At 37.8% G+C, this 13,421-nt stretch overlaps 1 protein-coding gene across 1 annotated transcript in view; it reads right to left on the bottom strand.

The window, feature by feature from the left end:
• GPR158 (G protein-coupled receptor 158) overlaps positions 1-13,421 on the bottom strand; it is a 432,618-nt gene that overhangs the window by 354,929 nt on the left and 64,268 nt on the right. The window lies entirely within an intron of this gene.

Below are 13,421 nucleotides of genomic sequence, written 5' to 3'. Positions count from 1 at the left end.
GTGCTCTCTATATATACATATATATCTATATATTATGGTTTCAGCATGGCTCGTATGTTTATAGAGCATAATTCATTGGAAAAAATTGTCACATCTTAACAATAGCTTTTTTTTTTTTTTACAGCAGGCTTGTAAAATAAAGCATACTTTAGATAATTATATTCTGCCTATGTCAAAGAAGACTCTGAATGACATTACCAATAATAATTAACTATTCCTTCCAATCTCCTCCCGATCTCGGAGTCAAAGGTGGAATCCCAGTTAGGATTCCCCTTATTTAAGCTTTTCATGAATCTGAGAGTGACATTTCATAGCTCTTTTAAGCACGAATATAGTATCTCCTAGTATTAGCTCCAACAAGTAATTCCTCAGAGGGACCCCTGCCCCATTATTCTAAAGAATAAATTGAATTTTAAAACCATGATAGGTTGTTGAAGAAATTATTGTGCACAAGACTCAGTTCAGGATTCCAAGATATTTGATAAGATAGTTGATGCAACATCAATTTTAAAATCATAAAAAATAGACTGTCATCTCAATGGGATGTCAGAGTACAAATGACCTTCTCAGGAAGAGAAGCATGGCTCCAGCCAGTGCTGAAATGAATGGTGGGAAAACAAATTGGATCTTTTCTGGTACAACTGTTGTTACACATTCCTCAAAACCTCCAAGTTAGCTAAAAAGGCACCGTTGACTTTCACCAAAGCATCTGAGGCTTCCAATGGAATGATTTCAGAAGAATCTGTTAATTTAGATTAATACCTATTAATCTCTTCAATACCTGTTAATAAGCATACACAATTCCCTCATTAATTGACTGGAGTGCCTATCCTGAACATATTAGACCATAATAAAAGCACTATGAAAAGGATCTCATGCTTGCTAGTGCCACACCCAAAAATCCTTCTTATCAATCAACTGCATAAAGCAGTGACTGTTTAACTTGCAAGAACAATCTTGTTTCTGAAGGAGTCACTATTAATTGCTTTAAAAGCTAGATCTAGTATTTAGGAGTTTCTTTACTGATCACTCATTGCTTAAGCATCGTTTGCTCCATATATGCTTCCTATCCCCACCACCAATGAAACGTCAAGCTCCTTGCAGTCAGGTGCCATGTCTCTCATCATTCTATTCCCTGATCATGCTCAGCTCATCAGCTTTTACATACTTAATTGATCTAACAGTAAATATTAAAGCTTTAACACTTAATTTCCCAATTGGTGGTGCCTCGGTCTCAAAAGTTCTGATTGGAGATTTGAAAAATCATTTTCAAAATTAAAACTGAGTCCAATTTTTAGGGGGAAAAAGCATGTAACACAAACCAAGAAACAGTGATGATTTATTATTGGCTGATACACACAAAAAAATGCAGAAATCACTTTATATAGTTAAGTCTCTCTCTTTGCAAAGGTGTCACGGCTTTCAAGGATAATATTTATATTTCTATGATTTGTATTCTACAATGACTATCAAATTTGGCATCACTACTTGCTCAGAAAGAACAAGCCCTCACAGCTATTTTTAAAATCACTGTAAATGAGCTTTTCCCAAGGACAGAGTAGGTTAAAAACTTTATATGGGTTTAGGAAACTCATTCACCATCTTTATTAAAGGACTGATCCTCAAAACTTGTATCAACTTAGAATAGATTTGTCATAAGGGGTGACATGGCTATGTGCCAATAGTAGCCCTTCCTGCTTCTAATGGGAAAAACTGGAGGAAACAGAAGCAAAATTCTATTTTATAGCAAAGATTCAAATTAGCTTTGGAGTATCTTTCAATAATAACAAATAATGCCTAATTTAATAACAAAATAACTATTATAAAAGATTTCATAATTTTTACCTATATCTGAAATAGTTCTTCAGTGTTTTCAAGATTAAGTATTGATTGCACAATTAGCATTATTTCCCATCCTTTTCAGTATTTTTAATAGAAGTTAGATTATGTTGAAAACGTGATTTCCAAAGTCTCAGGAGAGAAGTTACTCTATGTTGAGATTAATTAAACTGCACCTTTATCTTCTCTTTAAAAAGTTCCATGGCAGGAGTTTAATAAGGAAAATGTTTAAACTTTTATGATATTTTTAAAAGGAACTTTACCACAACCCTGGAGATTGTCAATGACATCACAAATCAAGGTTGAGAAGCACAGTCTTACACCCACCCCCCCACCACACACACACACATACACAACAGAACTAGAATTCAGTTTCATGTGAAGAATAGGTCATATTCCAAAAATAGATAAACAGTTTCTAGGTTACTATTTAGGAGTTGGGTTTTTTTTAATCCTCTCTTCCTCTTCTCTGAACATGCTATCATATGTTAATACAAAGAAATAATCAAATCCCATGATCCTATGACTCACTATAGGATTCACTGACAGAAGACGTGGCCTGGGCCAGGCCCACCCTTAAAGACCTGACCTATCATGGGCCTCTTCTCCATAGAAGAACAGGTTATTTGTTAACAAATGCACACTAATCCCCCTGTTGGGCTCCTCCTTTACTTCCCCTTCAGGTGAACTGGCATTCCTTTGAGCATCGTGATAGACAAAGACGTTTCCAATGTTCTCCAGGAGCAATGGACAAATTTAGTAGTTGGGAGAAAGTCCAACTTGGGAATAAGAAGAATTCTGAAGCAATGACTGGGATAAGTAATGCCCAAGGAGCCGTTCAGCACAGCATGTTATTGAAAGCTTTACTGAGAACTGTAGCATTAATCCAACCAAGTGACCAGCATCATCTGTGCCTGCCAAAAGAAACATGCACCTCTGGTTAAATAAACCAGAAATCCAGGAGAAAGGAGGTTAAGTACCAAGCCACTGGTTTCAAGAATTAAAAAAAACGTCTAGGATACAAAGAGATAAGAACCCCAAGATAATTACTGTTTCCATTGTAAGGAGTATCAAACCTTTTTCACTGATCATTGTTGTCATAACCCTCCAATATGTATCAGGATAGTGTTTAGGGTCAAGAGTACCCCAAGTCCTCGAGCTCTATTTCAGAGCTGGGGACTGGACTGTCTGGCATACCTGAGGCTAAACCTGAGGTACAGAGTAAGGACTCAGACCTGCTTTGGGGTCTGCACTTTGGCCACTATAAAGGGCTGAAGACAGAAAATGAGAAAGCAAGTGACAGTGGATACTTCTAGATTCCTCTAGATTTCTATACTCCTTCCCTGATCTTGTTGGATTTCACCTTCTGCATTCTAAGATATTAAGTATATCCACATAGGTAGCACTATAGAGTTGTTAACTTCTAGCATTAAGTGTGATACTCCTACCTTAAAATCTGATGGAGAGAAAAGGACCCTATAAAGAATAAAGAAAAAAAAAGAAAAAGAAAAGGCAGTGGTTCCTAAGGTGGCTCCTGCCCTAGGCTATCACTGGTATTACTTGAGAATTGGAGCAGTCTCAGGAAATGACTGAGAAATACATGATGAGATAAAATAGCTACTGAATACATGAAGGATGAGAGAGCAGTGGTAACAGCAGAGTGGGGTCATCCACTCGTCTTCTGATTATTAACCAAGCAAGGGGGTTTATTTACTTTTGCAAACCTAGACAATTAAATAATGAAATGCCTATAAACATGTGGATAGAAAGGATGACTCTTTTTCTAAGTGGATGAGGCAAGGCTAAAATTGTTGGGACCCAGAAAAAAAATAGACCCCCAAAAGCCTGGAAATATCTACTGTCCATTAAATCTCCTCTAATATTATTAGCATTTCCTGTCTCTTTTCCTACTTAGCTAGAGTCTCTTAGAAAAAGGAAATACATAATTATTATGTCTTCTGTGTATAAGCCTCTATGCTAAACACAAAGGACACATAAAGGAAACTCTCTAGTAGCCTAATCTTACTGGAGATGGAGGACTCGCAGTTTGAAACATCCAACAAACTTGCAATTTTATTGATTACCCATTTTAGTTCAGGCATCATATCTGTGGCTGGTATTAGGGACACAGTAATGAACAAGTAACACAGTGCAGCTAAAAGAGCACAATATAAAAGATTGGAGACACAATTAAATAAAAGTATATGTGCTGTGAAAACATACTGCATGCTATAAGAACTTATATTAAGGGAATGTTCCTTTGGGATAAAAACATGTCTTTCCAGGGCAGTTAATATCTAATCGAGTTTGGAAAAATGCTTGAAAGTCAAGTACAGAATGACAGATCACAGGCATTCAACTAACTTTAATAGACTCTTTTGCTAAAGAACTTCATATGAGGGATAGCATTGTGGGAAAGGCCTTCCAAAAAGATTCACTTTTTTTTTTTTTTTTGAGACGGAGTCTCGCTCTGCCGCCCAGGCTGGAGCACAGTGGCCGGATCTCAGCTCACTGCAAGCTCCACCTCCCGGGTTTACGCCATTCTCCTGCCTCAGCCTCCCGAGTAGCTGGGACTATAGGCGCCCGCCATCTCGCCCGGCTAGTTTTTTTGTATTTTTTTAGTAGAGACGGGGTTTCACCATGTTAGCCAGGATGGTCTCGATCTCCTGACCTCGTGATCCGCCCGTCTCGGCCTCCCAAAGTGCTGGGATTACAGGCTTGAGCCACCGCGCCCGGCCAAGATTCACTTGTGATGGGCTTTGAAACATACGCAGTAATTTACAAGCAGAATGCATGATTAAAGACCAAGCTGAATAACATAATACAGAAAACTCCTTCCATTTTATAGCCAATTACAGCTTGGTTCTGTTGATGACCAGTGAGGTGACAGGTCTTGAATTGGGCTTTGAAAAACAGGTAAATTTTACAAGAGTAAAGAAACATTCTAGGCCAGGTGAACACAAGTAAAGAGCTGGAAAAAGGGATTGATATGACGTAAGTGAACGACAGAATACCTTGTAAAGACAGGGAGATTCGTTGGTTAAATTAGCTAGAATCCGTGCAGATGGCATTAAGGGCCACGGTGACAAGATTGCACCTGATGTAGTAGCTGGAGGAACCATTGTCTGGTGCTGTATGCTTCTGTCTTTATTTCAGTTTTGTGAACTATGCCTAGAGCCTGCCATGTTACCAGGCCTGCGAATTCCAAATCTGGCATGTAAAGGGATATGGTCAGGAACTGAGTATTTTAGCAATAAGTTAGGTAATAAACTCATTTCTGAAAGAGGCAATAAGGAAAATATGCAGACCTAAAACATTTATTTCTATTTGGATGAACCTTAAAACTGATCACATGATATATGTTCTCTGAGATTCCCTGAATATAACTGGAGGACTCTACATATTCTGATAAAATGGGGGAAAAAAAAGCACACTTAAGTTATTGAACTAAAATAAATAATTTTTATTCCACACATTATTCTGATATTAATCTTAAATAAAGGAAAATCCAGTCTAAATGTAAAATGTTTCAAATCAAGTAAAGGAAAGCATTATTTGAAGAGAGACAATGGCCAAGGGATTATCCAAAAGTCATCCTCAAAGTTTCTGTTAACAGTTCTAATAAATAAATTTCCTAACATTAATGTTTTCCACATCACTTTCCTGTTAGCATAGACAAAGGAGATGCCTTTTGTCTCTTATTTGTCCATATAAAAAAAATTATATGGCCAAATCTTACTTTCAATCCAGTTTTCTCTAAGGAATTCAATCACTCAGAAAATAATGAGATTTGTTTTACTGTATAATTTCTAAAGTTTTTTAAGTCTATTATTCTAATTCATGGCACATATTTTCCATGAAATAAATAACCAGTTTTTACACCACCTAGATTTTGAAAATTTATTTCAGCATCTGGTGCCTTCCATCTAGCTTCTGATACTGCTTAATGAAATGACGATTCACCAGGTCTACTGCCAATGTTTGTCTACATCTGTGAATTAATTACCCGAAGCGTGGCCTAGGTCATTTTATGCTATTAAAAGCTGCTACCTCCTCTTTTGGGTTTTCCTGCAGATTTCACAAAACTACATGGCTACTGAGAGGTCATTTGAATTGGTAATTTTCTCATTAAATTGCCATATTTAGTTTATAGAAACATATTACTCATTTAAGCCATTCATTTACTCACTCAGCCAATATTTGTTAAGTAGATACGGGGAATAGGTGCCCAACTAAAACTACAAGAGACTTTTTAAAATGCCTCATTGGAGTGTCTCAACTAATGGGTCTAGATATAGAAAAATGTATTTAAATTGTCCAGCAACTATCCTAGTGCTGTGAGAATTCAGTTGTACCAAATTCAGAAGTTAGTTGTATAATTTAAGTTTACTGAGGTCCAGCAAACCACATAACAATATAAAGAAGGAGAACAGAGTTCTCTTATTCAGTATCAAAGTAAAAGGGCCAGGCACGGTGGCTCACACCTGTAATCCCAGCACTTTGGGAGGTTGAGGCGGGCAGATCACCTGAGGTCAGGAGTTCGAGACCAGCCAGGCCAACATAGTGAAACCCCATCTCTACTAAAAATATAAAATATTAGCCGGGCACAGTGGCTTATGCCTGTAATCCCATCTACTCAGGAGACTGAGGCAGGAGAATCATTTGAACCTGGGAAGCAGAGGTTGCAGTAAAGCAGAGATTGCACCACTGCACTCCAGCCTGGGAGACGGAGCAAGACTCTGTCTCAAAAGAAAAGAAAAGAAAATCAAAGTAAAAATTCAACATTTGGTCATAATTGAATTAAAAATTGTATAGAAAAATAAAAGCTCTTTAGGAAATTTCCTTAGAACCAAAAGTAGTCATAATTCAATTATGTTCAGAAATCACCACTTTCCTCACCCTCTTAATGAAAACAAGAGGAATCCATCTTAAGGAAGGTATTCTCTGAATCAACACCTTAGCAGCCAATGACAGGTAAATAAGCTATTGAGAAAGTTGGTCCAAATCAATTGGGCATCTTCCTGAAGGTACATAGGTACATATTGATTCAAGAGTAAAGAATTTTAAGGAATTTCTTCCGAAATGTAGCTCTACTCCAAATTAAGAGAGTTTTACTGATTGATCAATTGTTGATAGTAAATTATGATATGCATATTTGAAATAAAAATTTTTATATCTTATTACATAAGAATCCAACACAAAGTACATGATACAAACTTCGCTTATTCCATTTCCCTACATTTAGTACCATCCATTCATTCTATCAGCAGGAAGCTGACCTTTCCTTATTATTTCTAATCAAAATTCTTCCTATTCTTAAAGGCATACATCCTGATGCCTGTCCTGACCATTTCATCAAAGTGACCTCTTTGAGATGGAGTCTATCTCCCAGGCTGAAGTACAGTAGTGTGATCTAGGCTCATTGCAACCTCTGCCTCCTGGGTTTAAGCGATTCTCCTGCCTCAGCCTCCCAAGTAGCTGGGATTACAGGCGTGCGCCACCATGCCTGGCTAATTTTTGTATTTTTAGCAGAGACAGGGTTTTGCCATGTTGGCCAGGCTGGTCTCGAACTCCTGACCTCTGGTGATCTTCCCGCCTCAGCCTCCCAAAGTGCTGTGATTACAGGCATGAGCCAATGTGCCTGGCCAAAAGTGACCTCTTTCTGAACTTTCAGAGCACTTATTTGATACTTATGGTGCCAATTCATTTGAACAGAATAATTTTGTCCCCATTACAATATAGGGTGACCTATCATGAGTTCGCGCCTGAAATGACTAGATTAATCAATGTCTTTGGAAATATGTAGTAGAGTAATTGACTTGTTTTGCTGTTTGTCTTATAATATTAAGACAGATGTTCTATCTTCCCACAAAGATTGTAAACCTTAGAGGACACAAACTGCATACTAAACTACTTTATAAAATCTCCACAGTTCCTGGTACAGTACACTACTTAGAGTTGGTATTCAGTAGACGATGATGGTAACTAAAACTAAGATCTATTAAATACTCATTATTAGTATTTTCAGTGCCTGGTATGTTACTGGCTTTCTTTTGCTTACTACAATATCTTCAATACCTAAAACCAGACAAACCAAATAGTAGATACCAATAGACCAGCCAATCCAACAGAACTTTCTGCAATGAAGGAAATAGTCAAATTTTAAATTTTACTGGCAGGCATATCTTATCTAGTAGAGAAAATACAGGGTAGTGTGCACCAACCAGGAAAACTTGGTGACATATATATACACACACACGTATATATATGTGATACACATATATATATACGTGTGCATATATGTGTGTGCGCGCACGTGCGTGTGTGTATATATATGTATTTTTTTTTTTTTTTGAGACAGAGTCTTGGTCAATCACCCAGGCTGAAGTTCTGTGGTGTCGTCTTGGTTCACTGCAACTTCTGCCTCCCACGTTTAAATGATTCTCCTGCCTCAACCTCCCATGTATCTGGGATTACAGGTGCCCGCCACCATGCCTGGCTCATTTTTTGTATTTTTAGTAGAGACCGGGTTTCACCATGTTGGCCAGGCTGGTCTCGAACTCAGGAAATCTGCCTGCCTCGGGCTCCCAAAGTGCTGGGATTACAGGCATGAGCCACCACACCTGGTCCCGATTGTTTTAATCATAGCTGGTCAATCTTGAGGTTGGTTGCAGCTGGGGGTCCTCTCACCCATTTCTCCCACTCCATACCTCCTGAATTTCACAAAAGAAGCTTCCCCAGCAGCTCATCCAATTTAAAGACAAGTCAAAATTAGCTTTTCATTAGCAAGAGTTAGACAAAGTAAAAGTAAGTCCACTTCAGAGGCAGACCTACCCTTCCAGTTTCTTCACTCCCTGTACCCTCCACACCCTCCCTCCATACTCACTCCCACCTCCCCAAGTAGATGAAGCTCTTTTCTCAGAAGATAATCTTTCCAGTTCTGAATTATACTGTATGATTGACAGATCATACAATACCACCCTTGAGATCTTTTTCAGTTACCAAGTTGAGGAAGGATCACACGTCCTTAATCTTCACAGCTATACCTGTATAAAGTGTGAAACTAAGTATGTGCAGCAGTTCAACAGAACAAATTCTAATCATAGGGTCCTGAACAAGAACCCTAAATGTGATCATGTTCTGCAGGTATATTGCAAAGCTTAGGGAAGATCCGCTGGATTGGCATTTGATACAGCTTGCATGCAAACAAATCCCATTTTCTAATCCATTCTTGATTTTGTTTGATGGTTTAAGTCCTACATGCCTTTTAAAAAGCAGAACTAGATGAGCTAGGCAGTAAATCCCCAAACTCTCTGGAAGTAGTGTATAACCTGCAGCTCATCAATCTCTGTGGAGTCACAGGGTTATCATAAGCAGTTAAAAACGCTCAAGAAACCACACCAAGCAATCATTCTAGTTTAAATTAAAAACATATCTTGACCATTTATGTCTCATTTTTCAGATGTATATAAAAGACATTGTGATTCAGGATACATTAAATTATGAATTTATTATTTTATTTATTAACAGATATTAACATTACAAGCATACTGTAAAAGATATGCAACTGATACTTCAGGACTCCCAGGTATTATGCAGTCTAATGATGCCTGTCAATCACACATTATAATCAGAACTGGAAAGATTACCTTCTGAGAAAACACAGTTTCATCTACTTGGGGAGGTGGGAGTGAGTGTGGAGGGAGGATATGGAGTGTGTATGGAGTGAAGAAACTGGAAGGGAAAGCCTGCCTCTGAAGTGGAATCCCACAGCCTTGACCCAAATTGAGCCATTTCTTTTTGGAATCAGAGCATCTAGCTTTCACCTTTCCTTCTGGGAAGTAGAGATTATTAAAAAAAAAAAAAAGAAAAGAAAAGAGAAGACAATAATTTTTTTTTAAAGGAAGAGAGCAGAGAAGAGAGAAAAGAAGAAAACAGAGGAGAGTGAAGTAAGTGAAGGAAGGGCAAAGAAAGGAAAGGGAGGGAGGGAGTGAGAAAGGGAGGGAAAGAGGGAGGTGGAAAAGGAGGGGATAGAGAGGAAAGGAAGAAATGCAAAGCTGAAAATTGATTACGATAAGTTTTTCAATTACATTTACATGTAGATATACTGTAAAACTTCATGTCGAGAACATAATCTAATTTTTAATTTAGTGGTTTGGTGTGGAGAAGGATTTATATGGATTTAGCTGAGAGCATTTGTAAAACTCACTATTTGTCAAAGAGAGAGAAAGATGCAGCTTTAAAAAGTATCATGTGTCTGTTCATTCTTTCAAATCTAGATAAATGACAAAAATACATGACAATGGTGAATTGAGAATAATCACTAGTCAATTTGTAGTGCCACCTACTTTAAATTCTGTACCCCCTTTTTATAAAATTCATCTGTCACAAATGAAAAACAAAAGAAACTAAAGCACATAACTGAGTCATTATGGCATATGCAGTTTTTATTTGATTCTAAAAATAAGTTGATTATAGTATGTATGATAATAGACATTCCCTAATAAGAATTAAAAGTATTCATTTTAATTCAACCTCTATTCATTTTTTAATTAGGACTGCTTGCAATGAAATGAGTTAATGAAGTAAAACATAAAACAAATTAAAGTTAGACTTAGAATCTAAACATCCAAGAACGTTTTCAGATACTATGAAGAGTTTCATGAGTAACCAGGTTCTATCTGGAATTTTCCATTCCTGAAGGAAGATGAGATTGCCTGGCAAACTATAGAATTCATCTAAATCTTTCTTAAGGTTGTTAAGATAAGTTAGTGATGAAACCAGCAACCATGAACTTGAACCACCAAAACAGCCTTACCAATGAGATGCACAAGTAGGTCACAGCCCTTGCCTCAGGGTGCTCTCGCATTAGTAATTGATCACTCCAAATTATTAATTCATAGGTAATCTATATTAATTTCTTAAAATTTCTGAGTCTCAGTTTCCTCAGCTGTAAAATTAGAATAATACATATTCTAGGAAGACTTTGGAGATTAAATACAACTTCATATACGTTTATATACATTTGTATGTGTACTCATACATACATATTTGACAAAGTGAAAGGAAAGACATCCAATAAATTTAGTTATTGTAATTAATAGCAACCAAATAACTTTAGTACAGCATTCCAGGTGTTACAGTAAAAACATGTACAATGTACTACAGTGGCACATAGGAGAAAACAATCTTCTGCCTGAAGTGGAGAATAGGCTGCCAAAGGCTCACCGAGAGCAACCCTAGGAATCAAAGGATGAGCATGAATCCATCAGGTGGCCAAAGTGGGAAATACTATGTTATTCCAAAGGAAGAACATGTGCAAAGAAATCCATGGAAACATGAAAAATCATGGTAGAATCATGGAAGGCAAGTGCTTGGGTATTGTAGAATGAGAAGAAATTTAGATTTTTTTTCTTTTTTTTTTTTTCTTTTCTTTTTTTTTTTTTTTTTGAGACGGAATATCGCTCTATCTCCCAGGCTGGAGGGCGGTGGCGCGATCTCCGCTCACTGCAAGCTCGGCTTCCTGGGCTCACACCATTCTCCTGTCTCAGCCTCCAGAGTAGCTGGGACTACAGGTGCCTGCCACCACGCCTGGCTAATTTCTTTTTGTATTTTTAGTAGATACGAGGTTTCACCGTGTTAGCCAGGATGATCTCTATCTTCTGACCTCGTGATCCGCCCGCCTTGGCCTCCCAAAGTGCTGGGATTACAGGCATGAGCCACCACGCCCAGCCGAAATTTAGATTTTGAAAGCAAACTACGAATACTTTTTAAATGCCTTTATTATAAACATTGTTATGGCACTTGAGACAGTGGTGAACGACACTAATTTGATTTCTGCCCTCATGGAACATACAGTCTAGCATAGAAGATCCATACAAACCAACAATCATAAATAATAATTGCAAGCATACAAAGTGCTATGGAGGTTGGCTAACATTTATAAAGAATGTACTGTGCAGCTGTTGCTTTTGGTGTTTTAGACATGAAGTCTTTGCCCATGCCTATGTCCTGAATGGTACTACCTAGGTTTTCCTCTAGGGTTTTTATGGTATTAGGTCTAACATTTAAGTCTCTAATCCATCTTGAATTAATTTTCGTATAAGGAGTAAGGAAAGGATCCAGTTTCAGCTTTCTACTTATGGCTAGCCAATTTTCCCAGCACCATTTATTAAATAGGGAATCCTTTCCCCATTTCTTGTTTCTCTCAGGTTTGTCAAAGATCAGATGGCTGTAGATGTGTGGTATTATTTCTGAGGACTCTGTTCTGTTCCATTGGTCTATATCTCTGTTTTGGTACCAGTACCATGCTGTTTTGGTTACTGTAGCCTTGTAGTATAGTTTGAAGTCAGGTAGCGTGATGCCTCCAGCTTTGTTCTTTTGACTTAGGATTGTCTTGGAGATGTGGGCTCTTTTTTGGTTCCATATGAACTTTAAAGCAGTTTTTTCCAATTCTGTGAAGAAACTCATTGGTAGCTTGATGGGGATGGCATTGAATCTATAAATTACCTTGGGCAGTATGGCCATTTTCACGATATTGATTCTTCCTATCCATGAGCATGGTATATTCTTCCATTTGTTTGTGTCCTCTTTTATTTCACTGAGCAGTGGTTTGTAGTTCTCCTTGAAGAGGTCCTTTACATCCCTTGTAAGTTGGATTTTATTCTCTTTGAAGCAATTGTGAATGGAAGTTCATTCATGATTTGGCTCTCTGTTTGTCTGTTACTGCTGTATAAGAATGCTTGTGATTTTTGCACATTAATTTTGTATCCTGAGACTTTGCTGAAGTTGCTTATCAGCTTAAGGAGATTTTGGGCTGAGACAATGGGGTTTTCTAAATATACAATCATGTCATCTGCAAAGAGGGACAATTTGACTTCTTCTTTTCCTAACTGAATACCCTTGATTTCTTTCTCTTGCCTGATTGCCCTAGCCAGAACTTCCAACACTATGTTGAATAGGAGTGGTGAGAGAGGGCATCCCTGTCTTGTGCCAGTTTTCAAAGGGAATTTTTCCAGTTTTTGCCCATTCAGTATGATATTGGCTGTGGGTTTGTCATAAATAGCTCTTATGATTTTGAGATACGTTCCATCAATACCGAATTTGTTGAGCATTTTTAGCATGAAGGGCTGTTGAATTTTGTCAAAGGCCTTTTCTGCATCTATTGAGATAATCATGTGGTTTTTGTCTTTGGTTCTGTTTATATGCTGGATTATGTTTATTGATTTGCGAATGTTGAACCAGCCTTGCATCCCAGGGATGAAGCCCACTTGATCATGGTGGATAAGCTTTTTGATGTGCTGCTGGATCCGGTTTGCCAGTATTTTATTGAGGATTTTTGCTTCGACGTTCATCAGGGATATTGGTCTAAAATCCTCTTTTTTTGTTGTGTCTCTGCCAAGCTTTGGTATCAGGATGATGTTGGCCTCATAAAATGAGTTAGGGAGGATTCCCTCTTTTTCTATTGATTGGAATAGTTTCAGAAGGAATGGTACCAGCTCCTCCTTGTACCTCTGGTAGAATTCAGCTGTGAATCCATCTGGTCCTGGACTTTTTTTGGTTGGTAGGCTATTAATTATTGC

Source organism: Macaca mulatta, chromosome 9, assembly GCF_049350105.2.
Source record: "Macaca mulatta isolate MMU2019108-1 chromosome 9, T2T-MMU8v2.0, whole genome shotgun sequence".
Lineage (NCBI taxonomy): Eukaryota > Metazoa > Chordata > Mammalia > Primates > Cercopithecidae > Macaca > Macaca mulatta.
The sequence above is the reverse complement of the archived record's forward strand: the minus strand, read 5'-3'. Positions and strand labels throughout refer to the sequence as shown.